Source organism: Meles meles, chromosome 7 (genome assembly GCF_922984935.1).
Source record: "Meles meles chromosome 7, mMelMel3.1 paternal haplotype, whole genome shotgun sequence".
Lineage (NCBI taxonomy): Eukaryota > Metazoa > Chordata > Mammalia > Carnivora > Mustelidae > Meles > Meles meles.
Genome location: NC_060072.1, coordinates 64,825,881 through 64,841,608, shown reverse-complemented (window position 1 = coordinate 64,841,608; position 15,728 = coordinate 64,825,881). Strand labels below are relative to the sequence as shown.

The 15,728-nt window shown below is 38.6% G+C and overlaps 1 protein-coding gene across 1 annotated transcript in view; it reads right to left on the bottom strand.

Moving 5' to 3' along the window:
- Positions 1–15,397, bottom strand: part of SINHCAF (SIN3-HDAC complex associated factor) — a 53,017-nt gene extending 37,620 nt beyond the window's left edge. Inside the window, exon 1 of the mRNA XM_046012726.1 lies at positions 15,376–15,397. The gene's annotated coding sequence lies outside the window, so the exon portion shown is untranslated. The remainder of the gene's footprint in view (positions 1–15,375) is intronic.
- Between the last annotated feature and the right edge of the window lie 331 nt (positions 15,398–15,728).

Here is a 15,728-nt window from a genome sequence, read left to right as displayed (position 1 = left end):
CTTTAACCCACTGAGCCACCCAGGCACCCCTATTATTGTTATTTCTTAAGATCTTATTATTTATTTATTTGACAGAGAGATAGAGCCAGAGAGCACAAGAGGAAGGAATGGCAGAGGGAGAAGGAGAAGCAGTCTCTGTACTGAGCAGGGAGCCCAACACAGGGCTCAATCCTGGGACCCTGGGATCATGACCTGAGTCCAAGGCAGATGCTTAACCATCTGAGCCACCCAGGCGTCCCAGTGATCGTTTTTTAAATGAAGGCTAATACTCTCATCAGACGCTGGTACCAACCACATCAAAACAATTTGTTGAGCCCAGGAAAGTGCTGATTATTATTATTAAACATTTCGTTTAGTTCCTAGCAGGTAATAGCCATAGGACTAAACTTTTTCCTCACACCAAAAGAAGCATGGTATTTTGTTACTTATTTGTTCAAATCCTTTTGAAGTTCAAATAGCAAGTGGTCAGAGCAAGCCAGAAAATTTTAAGATATAATGAATAGAATTGGCTTTGTAATCTAAGCAATCCTCCAACAACGGTTTGATGGCTACCAGAAAAAGATAGCTATTACTTAAAGTTAGCTTTTTAAATTTTTTGAACTTAAAGGTTTGAAGAATTGTCACAAATTTATTCTTAGAGGAACCTCTAAATTTATAAAAATTTTAAGTCTTACACTATCTTATGACATTTGAATAGCATAATTTAAAAAATAAAATTACTGGTTACAAAAATAATTTTATTTTAAGAAGGACATTGACTGGGGTGCCTGGGTGGCTCAGTTAGTAAGCAACTGCCTTTGGCTCAGGTCATGATCCCAGGATGCTGGGATCAAGTGTGGGGCTCCCTGATCAGCGGGGAGCCTGCTTCTCCCTCTCCAGCTCCCCTCTGCTTGTGCTCTCTCTCTCTCTTTCTGTCAAATACATAAATAAAATATTTAAAAAAAAATAACATTGACAAACTAGAGTCAGCTCACAGGAGAGTGAATCAGGATGATGAAAGAGCTGAAAACCACAGCATAAAGGCAGTAATTGAAGGAGGGGCTGTGTTTTGATTGTGCAAGAGAATAATCTGACAATGAGGGACCATCATTAGTAGAATCGATAGGCTTGTTCTTTTATGCCCAGGAACCAAACTGTTTTGAAAATCTTAAGAATGTAGATTTCTGTGAAACATCGGAAAAATCTCCACACATATGAGTAGTCCAAAGATTGTTCAAAATACTTCATAGGTTAACTCCCCAGCACTAATGACAGTACTCACAGAAGTAAAAGCAAAAATTTTATTTCAATGAATTACATACATTATTTACAAAATAAGGCCTGCTATCTCTAAACTCCTATAGAAGTCTATGGATCTATGATTCCACGGGATAAATGAGTGGTACCATCAATAAGTGCCTAAAGTTCAAGAGAGGGATTTATCACTGTGGCTGAAGAGGTTAGGAATGTCTTTTTGGAGAGGATGGGATTTGAGCTTGAACTTCATTCATTCATTCACTAATTCATTCAATAAATACTTTCTGAGTTTCTACTAATTGCCAGTCTCTGACAATAAAATGATATGAAATACAGAAACAGTCTCATGGAATGTGGGACGCAGGCATTCCAAATCACCATGCAAATATAATTATGAACTGGGAGAACAGAAGGGGAAAAAAGTACTGTGAGCCTAATCATGTATGGCAAGGGAATCTGATCTAAATTGGAAGTAAGAAAAATCATCTTAGAGGAAGTAAAGTTGAATTATTAGCAGGAACAGATGGAGAATTTGAAGTGGCAACATCAAAAACAAATTCTTAACCATGGTACTTGGGGTGGTGGGAAAGATATGACTAGGAGAAGACTCATGTCTGTGATTGATAAAAGTCATATATGAATCCCGTTTCAGGGAAAAGTTGGTGTCAGGTGTTGCAGACCAAGAGAAATCAGGATTTAAGCTCTCTACATTTGGAAGTACGTACATTGAGTCAGAATTGATACATGCAAAAGTATTCCAGAATCAAACCCTGTATGATTGGATTACAGTTGGTTTAATCACTATATTTTTCTTCTATGCAAATTTATTTTTCTAAATGTCAATAAGATATTGACCCCCCCCCATAGAGTCCATTTCCTGGAAGAATCCTTGTTCTAATTATTCAAATCATTCCTAAAGGTTAGCATTCCACATCATCAACAGATAAACAAGTGAACAAGCAGACACATGGTGCAGAAAGTCAAAGAAACAAGCTGGGTTGCCATTTCTAAGAGCCTTAGGAATGGCATATCCAGAAATCTAGAAGAATTTAGTATTTTGTTTCTAGTTATTTTTAAAAAACGTGTAAATACATATTTTTAAGAATTTGAATGCTTATACATTAATTTAAAAAATAGAATGCAATCTCATAGCTTAGATGGTACAAACATTAATAGCTTATCTAGAGGTTCCTGGCTGGCTCAGTGGGGAGAGCATATCACTCTTGATCTCAGGGTTGTGAGTTCAAGCCCCATGTTGGGTATAGAGATTACTAAAAAAAAAAAAACAAAAAAAAAACAAAAAAAAAACTTAAAAAATAGTTTATCTAGATATATTGTTAATTTAGTAGTGCTGTAGTGTTCCAGAAATGGAAATACAAAGCAGATGAAATAGGTAATTAATGTACCACATGGCACTTATGGCAGTGATTAAAGAAGATGCTATCATCAGAGAATAAAACATACTGCATACTATCTTCTTAGCAGGCAAAATTTAGTATATGAACATAACTTTAATTTCTTTATGGAATAAAATTAGGAAACATCCTTGGGTGTGTTGAAAATAGGGAAGGGTATTGGTACTTAGTTTGTTGACAACTTGTGTTAATATAATGTCAATGATATAATTTACACTTAAACTAGTAATTTACAAAAATAAGATTTTATGGAGGAGAACAGAGAATTCTAAGATATTTAAAGCCATTGGGACACCTGGGTGGCTCAGTCAGGGAAGCTTGGCCTTCGCTGAGGTCATGATCCTGGAGTCCTGGTATCCAGTCCCTAGATCAGTCTCCTTGCTCAGCAGGGAGAATAATTCTCCCTCAGCTTGTAGCTCGCCCTGCTTGTGCTCTCTCTCTGACTAAGAAAAAATAAGTAATAAATAGAATCTTTTTTTTTTTTAAAGATTTTATTTATTTATTTGACAGAGAGAGATTACAAGTAGGCAGAGAGGCAGGCAGAGAGAGAGAGGAGGAAGCAGGCTCCCCGCGGAGCAGAGAGCCTGATGCGGGGCTTGATCCCAGGACCCTGAGATCATGACCTGAGCCGAAGGCAGCGGCTTAATCCACTGAGCCACCCAGGCGCCCCATAAATAGAATCTTTAAAAAATAAAAAATAAAGTGATTGCTGGGGGGATCTGGGTGGCTCAGTTGGTTAAGTGGGCGGCTATTGATTTCAGCCCAGTTCTTGATCTCAGGGTTGTGAGTTCAAGCACATGCTGGGCTCCATGTGGAGCCCACTTTAAAAAAAATTTTTTTTCTGAAAAAATGCATTCTTTAAAATTTTACCTTCTCTCATTCCTTTCTTTCTCTCCTTTTTTTTTTAAGATGTTGTTTATTTGTCAGAGAGAGACATAGCAAGAGAGGGAATACAAGCAGGGAGAGTGGGAGAGGGAGCAGGCTTTCCATGGAGAAGGTCGCCCAGGGGTCCATTGATATAAATTTTTAATTCCATCTTTTATTTGCAATATTCTTTTTTTTTTTAAGATTTTATTTATTTGATAGAGACACAATGAGAGGGGGAACACAAGCAGGGGAAGTGGGAGAGGGAGAAGCAGGCTTCCTGCTGAGCAGGGAGCCTGATACAGGGCTCCATCCCAGGACTCTGGAATCATGACCTGAGCCAAAGGCAGGCACTTAATAACTGAGCCACCCAGGCGCCCCCTCTCATTTCTTCAAATCAGAACATTTGCCAGTTATGCTAGAATGAGTTTCAGATATTAATCAGTTATTTTTTATTCAAATTCTTGATTTGGAAAACTGAACATAAACAAAACATTCTTATGAACTTTTTTTTAAAGTTTTTATTTAAATTCCAGTTAGCTAATATGTAGTGTTATATTAGTTTGAGTAGTAGAATTTTGTGATTTATCATTTAGATGCCACACCCAGTGCTCATCACAAGTATCCTACTGGGGCACCTGGGTGGCTCAGTCCTTAAGCATCTGCCTTAGCTCAGGTCATGATCCCAGGATTCTGGAATCAAGCTCTGCATCAGGCTCCCTGCTCCATACTGGAAAGCCTACTTCTCCCTCTCCCACACCCCCTGCTGTGTTCCCTCTCTAGCTATGCCTCTCTCTGTCAAATAAAAAAATCTTAAAAATAAAAGTATTCCGGGCACCTGGGTGGCTCAGTGGGTTAAGCCACTGCCTTCGGCTCAGGTCATGATCTCAGGGTCCTGGGATCGAGTCCCACATCGGGCTCTCTGCTCAGCGGCAAGCCTGCTTCCCCCCGCCCCCTGCCTGCCTCTCTATCTACTTGTGGTCTCTCTCTGTCAAATAAATAAATAAAATCTTTAATAAAAAAAAAATAAATAAATAAAAATAAAAGTATTCCTATTAACTTTTACACTGATATAATATAATCAAAAGAGAAAATTTATAAACATTTTTCTCTTTTTGGCATGTCATAAATATTACTTAAAAAGAATGTTGCAGGGGGTGCCTGGGTGGCTCAGACTGTTGGGCATCTGCCTTCTGCTTGGGTCATGATCTCAGGGTCCTGGAATCAAGCTCCACATTGGGCTCCTTGCTCTGTGGGGAGTCTGCTTCTCCTTCTCCTCTGCACCCTGCTCGTTCTCTCTGTCTCTCTCTCAAGTGAATAAAGCACCTTGGTGGCTCAGTCGTTAAGCATCTGCCTTCAGCTCAGGTCATGATCCCAGGGTCCTGGGATTGAACCCTGCATCAGGCTCCCTGCTCTGCAGGAAGTCTGCTTCTCCCTCTCCCACTTCCCCTGCTTGTGTTCCCTCTCTCACTGTGTATCTATCAAATAAATAAAATTCAAAAAAAAATATTGCAAATAAAAGATGGAATTAAGATGTAATTAAAAATTTATATCAATGGACGCCTGGGTGGCTCAGTTGGTTAAGCGTCTGCCTTTGGCTCAGGCCATGAATTCATGCTCTATTTCCTTCTCTCTCTCAAATAAATAAATAATATCTTTTAAAAAGGAGGATTTTATTTATTTATTTGAGAGAGAGAAAGAGCAGGGCAGGGAGGAACAGAGGGAGAGGGAGAAGCCCCATATGGGTCTCCCTGCTCAGCGGGGAGCCTGCTTCCCTTCTCCCTCTACCTCTCCCCCACTCTGGTGCATGCTCTATTTCTCTCTCTCTCTCTCAGATAATAAATAAAGTATTTTAAAAATAAATTTTATAATAAAAACTTTATTAATAATTTTAATGTAAATGGAAATACCATTTTTTATCTAGATTTGACTGTAAACGAATTTGTTTCATAATATCCAGAGTTGATGACTGTGTAGGAAAAAATAATTTCATACTCTGTTATTGGGACTATAAAGTATTCATTCCATTAAGACACCAGTTTAAAGAAAATAAATAAATAAATAAAATAAAAATAAGACACCAGTTTAACATTATCTATTGAAAAGTAAAACCTTTTGTTTGGTTCCGTTCCTAGGAACTTTCACTAAGACATATTCACACAGGACACATAGGTTTGTGGAGAAAAAGAAACTTTTCAAAATAGTAGGTAAAGTATCATTTCATTTGAGGAGAAAAGAAGAATATATGGAGAAAGTGTACATATATATATATATATATCTCACATGTTTGTACTTGCATAAAAAGTGATTGCAAAGAGACATACTACTATGTTAATCACAATTACCTCTGAGGATAGAAGTCAGAAAGCAAGTGGGAGTAGTGATTTTTATTTTAAATAATTTTATATAATTTTTTCCTCTTTGAACTTTTATGAGCATCAATTACTTTTATAATATATAAGGTTAAGGTAGAAAAACATCTATCAAAACACATGGAAAGAGGCACCTGGGTGGCTCAGTGGTTTAAGCCTCTGCCTTCGGGGCAGGTCATGATCTCAGGGTCCTGGGATTGAGCCCCACATTGGGCTCTCTGCTCAGCAGAGAGCCTGCTTCCCCCCTCCCTCTCTGCCTGCCTCTGCCTATTTGTGATCTCTCTCTTGTCAAATAAATGAATAAAATCTTTTTATTTTTTAATTTTTTTAAAGATTTAATTACTTTATTTATTTGACAGAGAGATCACAAGTAGGCAGAGAGGCAGGCAGAGAGAGAGAGGAGGAAGCAGGCTCCCCGCTGAGCAGAGAGCCAGATGCGGGGCTCGATCCCAGGACCTTGGGATCATGACCCAAGCCGAAGGCAGAGGCTTTAACCCACTGAGCTACCCAGGTGCCCCTCCTGTTTTTTTTAGCGTGGTAAAATACATATGACATAAAAAATATATCATCCTAATGATTTTAAGTGTAAAACTCAGTGATATTAAATACATTTATAATATTATGCAAATTATCACCATCTATCCCCATAATTCTTTTCATCTTGTAAAACTAACACTCTACCCACTAAAAAAAATAACATTCTATTCTCCCCTCCTCCCAGCCCTTGGCAACTACCATTCTATTTTCTGTTTCTATTACATTGACTACTCTAACCACCTCATATAAGTGGAATCATGAAGTATTTATTTTTTTGCAGCTGGCTTATTTGACATACATAATATCCTCATGATTCATTCATGTCATAGAATATATGAAATTTTTCTTCCTTTTTAAGGCCAAATAATATTTCATTGTAATATATTCCACATTTAGCTTATCAGTTGACATTCACATTGCTTCAATGTTTTAGTAATTCGGAATAATGGACGCCTGGTATACAAATATCTCTTCAAGAACCTGTTTTCAAGGGGTGCCTGGGTGGCTTAGTCATTAAGCATCTGCCTTTGGCTCAGGTGATGATCCCAGAGTCCTAGGATCCAGCCCCGCATCCAACTTCTGCTCAGCGGAAAGCCTGCTTCTCCCTCTCCCACTCCCCCTGCTTGTGTTCCCTCTTTCTCTCTCTCTCTCTCTCTCTATGTCAAATAAATAAAATAAATAAATCTTTTTTTTTTAAAAAAACCTGTTTTCAATTTTGGGGGGTATATACTCAAAAGTAGAATTGTTAGATCATGTGGTAATTCTATTTTTAATTTTTTTGAGGAACTACCATACTGTTAGCCACAGGAACTATATTATTTTACATTCTCAACAACAGTGCACAAGGGTTCCAATTTCTCTACATCCTCACCAACATTTGTTGTCTTCTCTCTTTCTCTTTTAATTATCCAGTTTTTTTAGTTTTTTGTTTTTTTTTTTTAAGATTTGTTTATTTATTTGAGAGAGATAGAGATAGCTCCAGAGAGAATGAGCCAGGAGGAGAGGGAGAAGGCCCCTTACTGAGTAGGGAGCCCAATTGGGGCTGGATCCCAGGACTCTGGGATCATGACCTGAGCCCAAGGCAGACAATGAACTGAGCCACCCAGGTACCCTATTTTCTGTCTTTTGATAGTAGCCATTGTAATGGGTGTGAACTGGTATCACATTGTAGTTTTGATTTGTATTTCCCTGAAAATTGGTAAGACTGAGCATCTTTTCATGTGCTTATCTGCCATTTGTGTATCTTTCTTTTCTTTCTTTTTTTTTTTTTTTAAGAGAGAGAGAGAGGGAGATCACAAGTACACAGAGAGGCAGGCAGAGAGAGGAGGAAGCAGGCTCCCTGCTGAGCAGAGAGACCGACGTGGGGCTCAATCCCTGGACCCTGAGATCATGACCCGAGCTGAAGGCAGAGGCTTAACCCACTGAGCCACCCAGGCGCCCCATCAGCCATTTGTGTATCTTTTTTGGAAAAATATCTATTTAAGTTCTTTTTTTTTTTTTTAAAGATTTTATTTATTTGACAGAGAGAGATCACAAGTAGATAGAGAGGCAGGCAGAGAGAGAGAGAGAGGAAAGCAGGCTCCCTGCTGAGCAGAGAGCCCGATGTGGGACTCAATCCCAGGACCCCGAGATCATGACCTGAGCCGAAGGCAGCGGCTTAACCCACTGAGCCACCCAGGCGCCCCTCTATTTAAGTTCTTAACCCATTTTTGAATCAGGTTGTTTGGTGTTTGTTACTGAGTTTTAGAAATTCTTTATATATTATAGATATTACTCTATTACATACATGATTTGCAAATATTTTCTCCCATTCTTTAGGTTGCCTTTTACTGTTGAAATTGTCCTTTGATACAGAAAGTGTTTAAATTTTTATGAAGTCCAATTTGCCTGTCTTCTTCTGTTACCTATGCCTTTGTTGTCATATCCAAGAAATCACTTCTAAACCAAATGTCATGAAGATTTGTCCTTGGTTTTATTGCAAGAGTTCTATAAGTGTAGGTCTTACACTTAAGTCCTTAATTCATTTTGAGTTAACTTTTTGCATATGGTGTTAGGAAAGGATCTAAATTCATTCTCTTGCATGTGGATACAGTTTTCCAAGCACCATTTGTTACAAAGATTGTCCTTTTCCCATTGAATAGTCTTGGCACTGTTGTCAAAAATCATTTGACCAAATATGTGAGGGTTTATTTTCTAGGCTGTCAGTTCTATTTCACTGGTCTATATATCTGTCTTTATGCCAGTGCTGCACTGTTTTGATTACTGGAGCTCTGTAGTAAATTTTGGAATCAAGGAATGTGAGTCCTTCAGCTTTGTTTCAAGATTATTTTAGCTATTCAGTGTCCTTCATGATTTCATATGATTTTTAGGATGATTTTTTCTATATCTGAAAAATTGGGATTTTAATAGGGATTTATTGAATTTGTAGATCACTTTGGATAATAATGACATCTTTTTTTAAAGATTTACTTATTTGAGAAAGAGAGAAATAATGTGCACTCGCACATGCACACACAGGCACACATGAGTTGGCGGTGTGACAGAGGGATAGAATCCTCAAGCAATCTCCTTGCTGAGCGTCAGAGGTGGGGCTCAGTCTCACAGCCCATGAGATCATGACCTGAGCCCAAACCCAAGGCTTTGACTCTCAACCAACTATCCATCCATGAACATCCATGAACGTACATCCATGTATGTGGGATGTATTTCCATTTATTTATATCTTCCTTAATTTTTTTCCCTAATGTTTTGCAGTTTTTATTGTACAGGTTTTTCATTTCACTGATTAACTTAGTTTATAAGTATTTTATTCTTTTTGATGCTATTGTAAACAGAGTTATTTTCATGATTTCCTTTTCAGATTATTTATTGTTAGTGTGTAGAAATGCAACTGATTTTTCAGGTTGACTTTGTATGCTGCTATTTTGCCAAGTTCACTTCCCAAGTCTAACTAACAAATAATTCTTTTTGTGGAATCTTTAGAATTTTCTATGTGAAAGTTCATATTATCTATGATGAGATTTAAGGCATACTACCCCAAATATGGCACTTTGGCATATTGAGTATTTCAAGGTAAAGGAGGTTGACAGAATGGCAGAAACTGGAAGGTTATTCTGACCTTCTCATCCTTCTCCCCTGAAACAGCTCATAGAACTCTCATGTGAAAGATGTCTTTCCTTACCTAGAGGAAAGGAGCACCCTTATTTTCAGAGATAAAGAGATGCTAAAAAGGATCTGAAGGAGCAGACCATAACAAGTTTCCCTCAGTTTACTACACTTACTTCATACTCTCTGACCTACCCTATATCTTCAAGACTGTCCACACTTTTTAGAAGAAAAATTCTCAGGTTTAACTGTTTGAGTCTTCTTATGAAACTCTCATGTTACATAAGACTTAAATAAACTTGTATGCTTTTCTCCCCTTAATCTTTGTCCTTTTAATTTTCAGATGCCGCTAGAGACCCTAAGAGGACCAAAGGAAATCTTTTTCTCCCCTGTATCTGCAGATAGAGATAATTGTACTTCTTCCTTTCCAGTTTGGATACTTTTTATTGCTTTCTCTTACCCATTTGTTCTGGTTAGACCTTCCAGTGCTATGTTGAATAGAAATCGCAAAGTAGGCATCCTTGCCTTATTCCTGATCTTAGAGGAAAAACTTTTGGTCTTTCACCATTGAGTATGATGTTTACTGTGGGTTTTTCATATATGACTTTTATTATGTTGAGGTAGTTTCCTTCTATTCCTAGTTTATTGATTGTTTTTATCATAAAAAATTGTTGAATTTTATCAGATGCTTTTTGGTGCATCAATTGAGATAATCATGTATATTGTTTTGTTTTTTAAAATGTTGAACTATCTTTGAATTCCAGGAATAACTCCCCCTGGGTCATGGTGTGTAATACTTTTTAATATTCTGAATTTGGTTTTCTATAATTTTGTTGAGGATTTTTGCAACAATGTTCATAAGGGATACTGGGCTATAGTTTTCTTTACTTTTAGTGCCTTTGCCTGACTTTGGTATCAACATACCTGTGAACTTTTAAAAAATGTTCATACCACCAACTGATGGAATTGGAATTTCTGCAGTCAATGCCTGATTAACCAAATATTTAAAAACCTGCAGAGGTCATTTTGATTCACACCAAGGGTTGAGGACTGTTCAGCTTATCCACACCTGATTCATCTTTGAGTGTTCATAGTGCCTCATGTGAAAAACAGATGTCCAATAAGTATTTGTCAAAGTACAAATAATCATTCATGATTTTTATAAATCCAAATGTAAATCAGAGCTACCTTTACAGGAAGAAAAGTCGGAGAGTTTGGGTGATGATGGGGGAACACTGTAAAGATCAGCTGGGCACAAGCTCAAAGGAAGTAGTGTGCTGTGTGGATAACAGGTAAAACAATTGGGGCAGGAAGGTATGCTCAAACACACCTCAGATGTTAACATAAAAACAGGCGGAAGGAGTGAGGAGAACAGACTTTTTAGGTCATTCCCTCAGGTTATACACTGCCTTTAATGATGGCTCTGCTCTTTCTTTTCCTTTGAAAAGCAACCTTATTTTATCCATATCACACTTGAATAAAAATGATCGTGCTATAGTAGAAATATTAAAAGAGTTTGCCTTGGCTCCCCCCAAATTCCCTTGAATTTATGAGATAGCAAAAGAGGACTAGCTAGTTCTGGAAGTGCTTTGAAAAAGGATGCACTTATCTGGGGTGGGGAAGAGGACTTAAGGGGACTACAGCAGGAATGTGGTCAAACAGGACTGACTACCTATGCTTCATAAAATATACTGTTCCTTACCTGAGGTATTGCCTATTAAGGGAAACTATTTTTGTTAATATATCTGCCTGTTAGCCAGATACTTTTATAATAAAAACAACAACAAAAAATCTGTGTCGTACTATATTAACTATCAGTATAAGAATTTAGAGATCTTGTTGTAATTTGTTGTAATTAGCTTTGACCAGAAATGGGCTGCTATTATTATACAGGAATGATAGAGAGCTATTAGTAAAGTATATGCCTGAGTTGTTTTTCATAGTGTTCACAATAACAGTCATTAATAAATATCTTTATGTACATAACCTGCTATATGATAAGGATATGTCATAAAATATAATCCCTGCTCTTTTTTTATTTTTAAAGACCTTATTTATTTATGTGTGAGAGAGAGAGAGAGCATGAGGGGAAGAAGGTCAGAGGGAGAAGCAGACTCCCTGCTGTGCAGGGAGCCCAATGTGGGACTCAGTCCTGGGGCTCCGGGATCATGACCTGAGCTGAAGGCAGTTGCTTAACCAACTGAGCCACCCAGGTGCCCTATACTCCCTACTCTTAATGGGCTTCCAGACCCATGAGGGAGACATAACAGTGACATAAAAATTAAATAACCAAACACTCAAAATAAAATGTAAATAAAACAAGTTCTGTATTAAATGAAATAAATTCACCATTTTTCCTATATGAGTTCAGATGGTCTGTGCCCTTAAGTTAAGGAGTTTGTAAGGAAACCAGATAGGTAAATAGATAATTTCAGCATAACATAATAAAGTATGTGCAAGGTACTAAGGGTACACAAAGTTGGAGTATTTAGTCCCATCTGGTGTTCAGAGAATGCTTGCAGAAAATGTTGCTTGAGAGGATCTGGGAGGATGCATATGAGGTTGACAGGTGAGCAAACATGGGCAGGCTTTGAATCCCATAGAAACAGCACAAGCAAGAGCCCATAAGTGGGAAAAAGCATGCCATTTTGAAGGAACATGCAGAATTATTACAGTGTCAAGTGCATGATTGGGATTTATGGGGAATAAGTCTGGTCAGGTTATTGAGGGCCTGTGAGTCCTTAGTTAATAAAGAGTTTGGACTTAGGCTCTAGGCAATGGGAACCATTAAAAGCATTTAAACAGGGGAGTGACATGATTAGATTTAATGTTTTCACGTGACCAATTCCAGGTGTAGTGTGGTAGAAGGATTAAAAGAAATAAGAGAAATAAGACCAGAGGCAGGCTGATCATTTAGGATTATGAGGCTATAATTTAGGCAAAATATCAGTAAGGACCATAATTGGAAGGCAATGAACAAAACAGGACATATTTGGGAGATTTCAAGGAGAAAACAACAAGTACTTTGTTATTGACCGGATGTATATGAAGAAGAAGACAAAGTCTAGAATAAGTCACTTGTTTCTTATTTGGATGGTGGTCACAAGAACTGAGATTAAGAAAACTAGAGCAGAAAATAATCCCATCTGATTTAAGAAGGGGAAGGAGAAAGAGGAGAAGCTAGAAGGGGATGAAAGGTTGAGGGAAGTGTTTTGTTTATATGCTTTGTTTTGTTTTGTTTTGTCTTGTACTGGTGTGTGAATAACTTGATCATGCTCCAAGGCCCAGGGATGAGTGAGTTGAGAGGAAGAAATTGGAGATAAAGAGAGAGTTTGTCTGATGAAATAAGGTCCTGAGGAAAACAACAGAGGAGAATCAGGAGCAAAGGTGGATGAGTGAGTCTGAAACAGTAGAATGATTATTTCACCCTCTAAGATCTGTGGGAAGGTTGTAGCCATGGTGGAAAATAAAGTCACATTTTTAGGAATGGGAGAGATCAGTTATCTGTTGCTTAATGACCTTGATTTTTCTCTATGAAATGGAAGCCAGTTAGTCTGTTTAAGAGTCAAAGTCCTGTGCTTGAGTAGATTGAGCGGAATTGTGAAGGAACCATTGCTGAGTGGAGTGGGATAGAGGGCTTTCAAAGGATTGTTGAGGGGTTTGAGGATTCAGCTGAGATTAGACATCATAAATTTGCAGTGGTGATGATCTGTAGTTGCCTAATTTTTCCTCCCTAGCAGGATTCAGGAGTTCTAGAGATAATAAGTTACTGGGCTAGGTGGGAGAGAGAAGACATGGTACAAAGAAGTGCAGAGGATGTTGGAGAGAGTGGTTTAAATAATCAACCATGCTGGTTGAAGTTAAGGAGGTAGAAAAGACAGGCAATATGATAGGCTGAATCATGGCCCTCAAAGATATCCTAATCCACAAAACCAGTAAATGTTCCCTTACAGGACGAAAGGGACTTTATGGATGAGATTACATTAAGGACTTTAAGATGGGGGTTTAGGCACCTGACTGGTTCAGTCAGTAGAGCTACGGCCCTTGATCTTGGGGTCATGAGTTCAAGCCCTACATTAGGCATAGAGCTTACTTAAAAAAGAAAGAGAGAGAGATGATTCTGGTTATCTTGGTGGGCCCTCCATATCGCAAGTGTCCTTACAAGAGGGATGCAGAGGGAGATTTTACTCTTGGATAGAGAGGAAGAAGGCCTCTTGACAATGGAGAAGGCCATTTGACAACTACAGAAGCAGAGCACTGAGTGAAGCATTTTGGAGATGGAAGTAGGGGCCACAAGCCAAGGAATATAGGTGTCACTAAAAGCTGAAAAAGACAAGTTAATAGGTTCCCCTTCAGCCTCCAGAAAGAATACACCTTCCTGACAACTGGATCCTAGCCCAGTGAAATGGGTTTTTCACTTTGACTTCCAGAATTGTAACAGAACAAATTTGTGTTCTTTTAAGCTGCTCTGTTGGTGGTAATTTGTTACAGCAGCAATTGGAAAGTAATATAAGGAGTGAAAGAAGACTTGTCAGAAAATCTGGACCTTGGAAGAATGGTAGGATATGTATAAACAAAGATGAGGGGATCAGAAAATGGGCGATGAAAAATGCAGATAGGCAGCAGATGACAATGTCCACAGCATACTCGGGAACCAGGAAACCTGTTTTTGAGAACACAAGATAGTGCTGGGAAACAAGGCTGGATTGGTAGGGAGTGCCAAAATGCTTAGGGCCTGGATAGCCTCCTTAATGATTAAGGCTGTGTCCCGCTTCAAACTTTGGGGAGGAGCTAAAGGAAGATGAATCTAAAATTAATTTATAAGGAGCGCCTGGGTGGCTCAGTCATTAAGCATCTGCCTTCGGCTCAGGTAATGATCCCAGGGTCCTGGGATCCAGCCCCGAGTCATTGGGGTCCCCGCTTAGCAGGAAGCCTGCTTCTCCCTCTCCCATTCCCCCTGCTTGTGTTCCCCCTCTCACTGTCTCTCTCTCTATCAAATAAATGAAATCTTTTTTAAAAAATTGATTTATAAGATTTGGAACAGATAAACACTTCAAGTACAAAGACTAGTTAAGTTTCCAATGATCTTTGACTAAACATAGTGGCACTGTGTGTCTTTCAAGGTTCTTCTCCATAGAAACAGAAGGAATAAGAGATAGATGATAGATAGACAGATAGATAGATAGATAGATAGATAGATAGATAGATGAGATAGAGAACTATCTATATACCAATCAATCAATCTATCACCTATGTACCTACAGAGAAGACAGAGACAGACAGAGATTTATTTCAGGGAATTGGCTCAGATGCTGGCTGGGGCTGACAAGTCTGAAGTTGGTACTGCATGCTGGAGACTCAGAACTTAAGAAACTGACCCTGCAGTCTTGAGGGAGAATTACTTCCTCTCTGGGAAACTTAAGTTTTTGCTTTAACAGTCTTCTGTGGAGACCCATTTAGAACCCCAGAGTTGGTATAAAAGGTGATCATGGGGCGCCTGGGTGGCTCAGTGGGTTAAAGCCTCTGCCTTCGGCTCAGGTCATGATCCCAGAGTCCTGGGATCGAGCCCCGCATCGGGCTCTCTGCTCAGCAGGGAGCCTGCTTCCTCCTCTCTCTCTCTGCCTACTTGTAATTTCTGTCTTTCAAATAAATGAATAAAATCTTTAAAAAAAAAAAAAAAAGGTGATCATGAGCTGAAGATATTTGAGATTCAACAGACAGAGAAAAAGGCTTTCTCAGAGTTCCCCTTATCTAAGAACAGCAACTTCCGGGAAAATGAAGCTGCCATAAATTCCTCTTTAGGGCAGATCTATTCCCAGAAGGGAGAAAGTAAATAAAAAACTTACCCCAAATCTCTTGTACAAGGGAGGTTTTCTATGGCCCTGAAGGAGACAGAGAGACTACTCATACCTGTAAAGACAAACATTATCACAAACTTTCTTATCTGCTGTTTATTCTCCTGAAAACTCATTTATCTTTTCAAAAGTCTTTGGTTTCCCATAAATGCCTTTCTCCCCAACTCCTTCATTCATTAAGATGGTATATAAACCCCAAATTCTAACCACTTATCACTGGGGTCTCCCACTATACACACAGTGTGTGGGTAAATAAACTCCATTCCCCCCCTCCTGTTAATCTGTCCTTTGTCAGTTTAATTTGAAGCTCCTGTGCACTTGACTTCAGATGATAGGGAAAAATT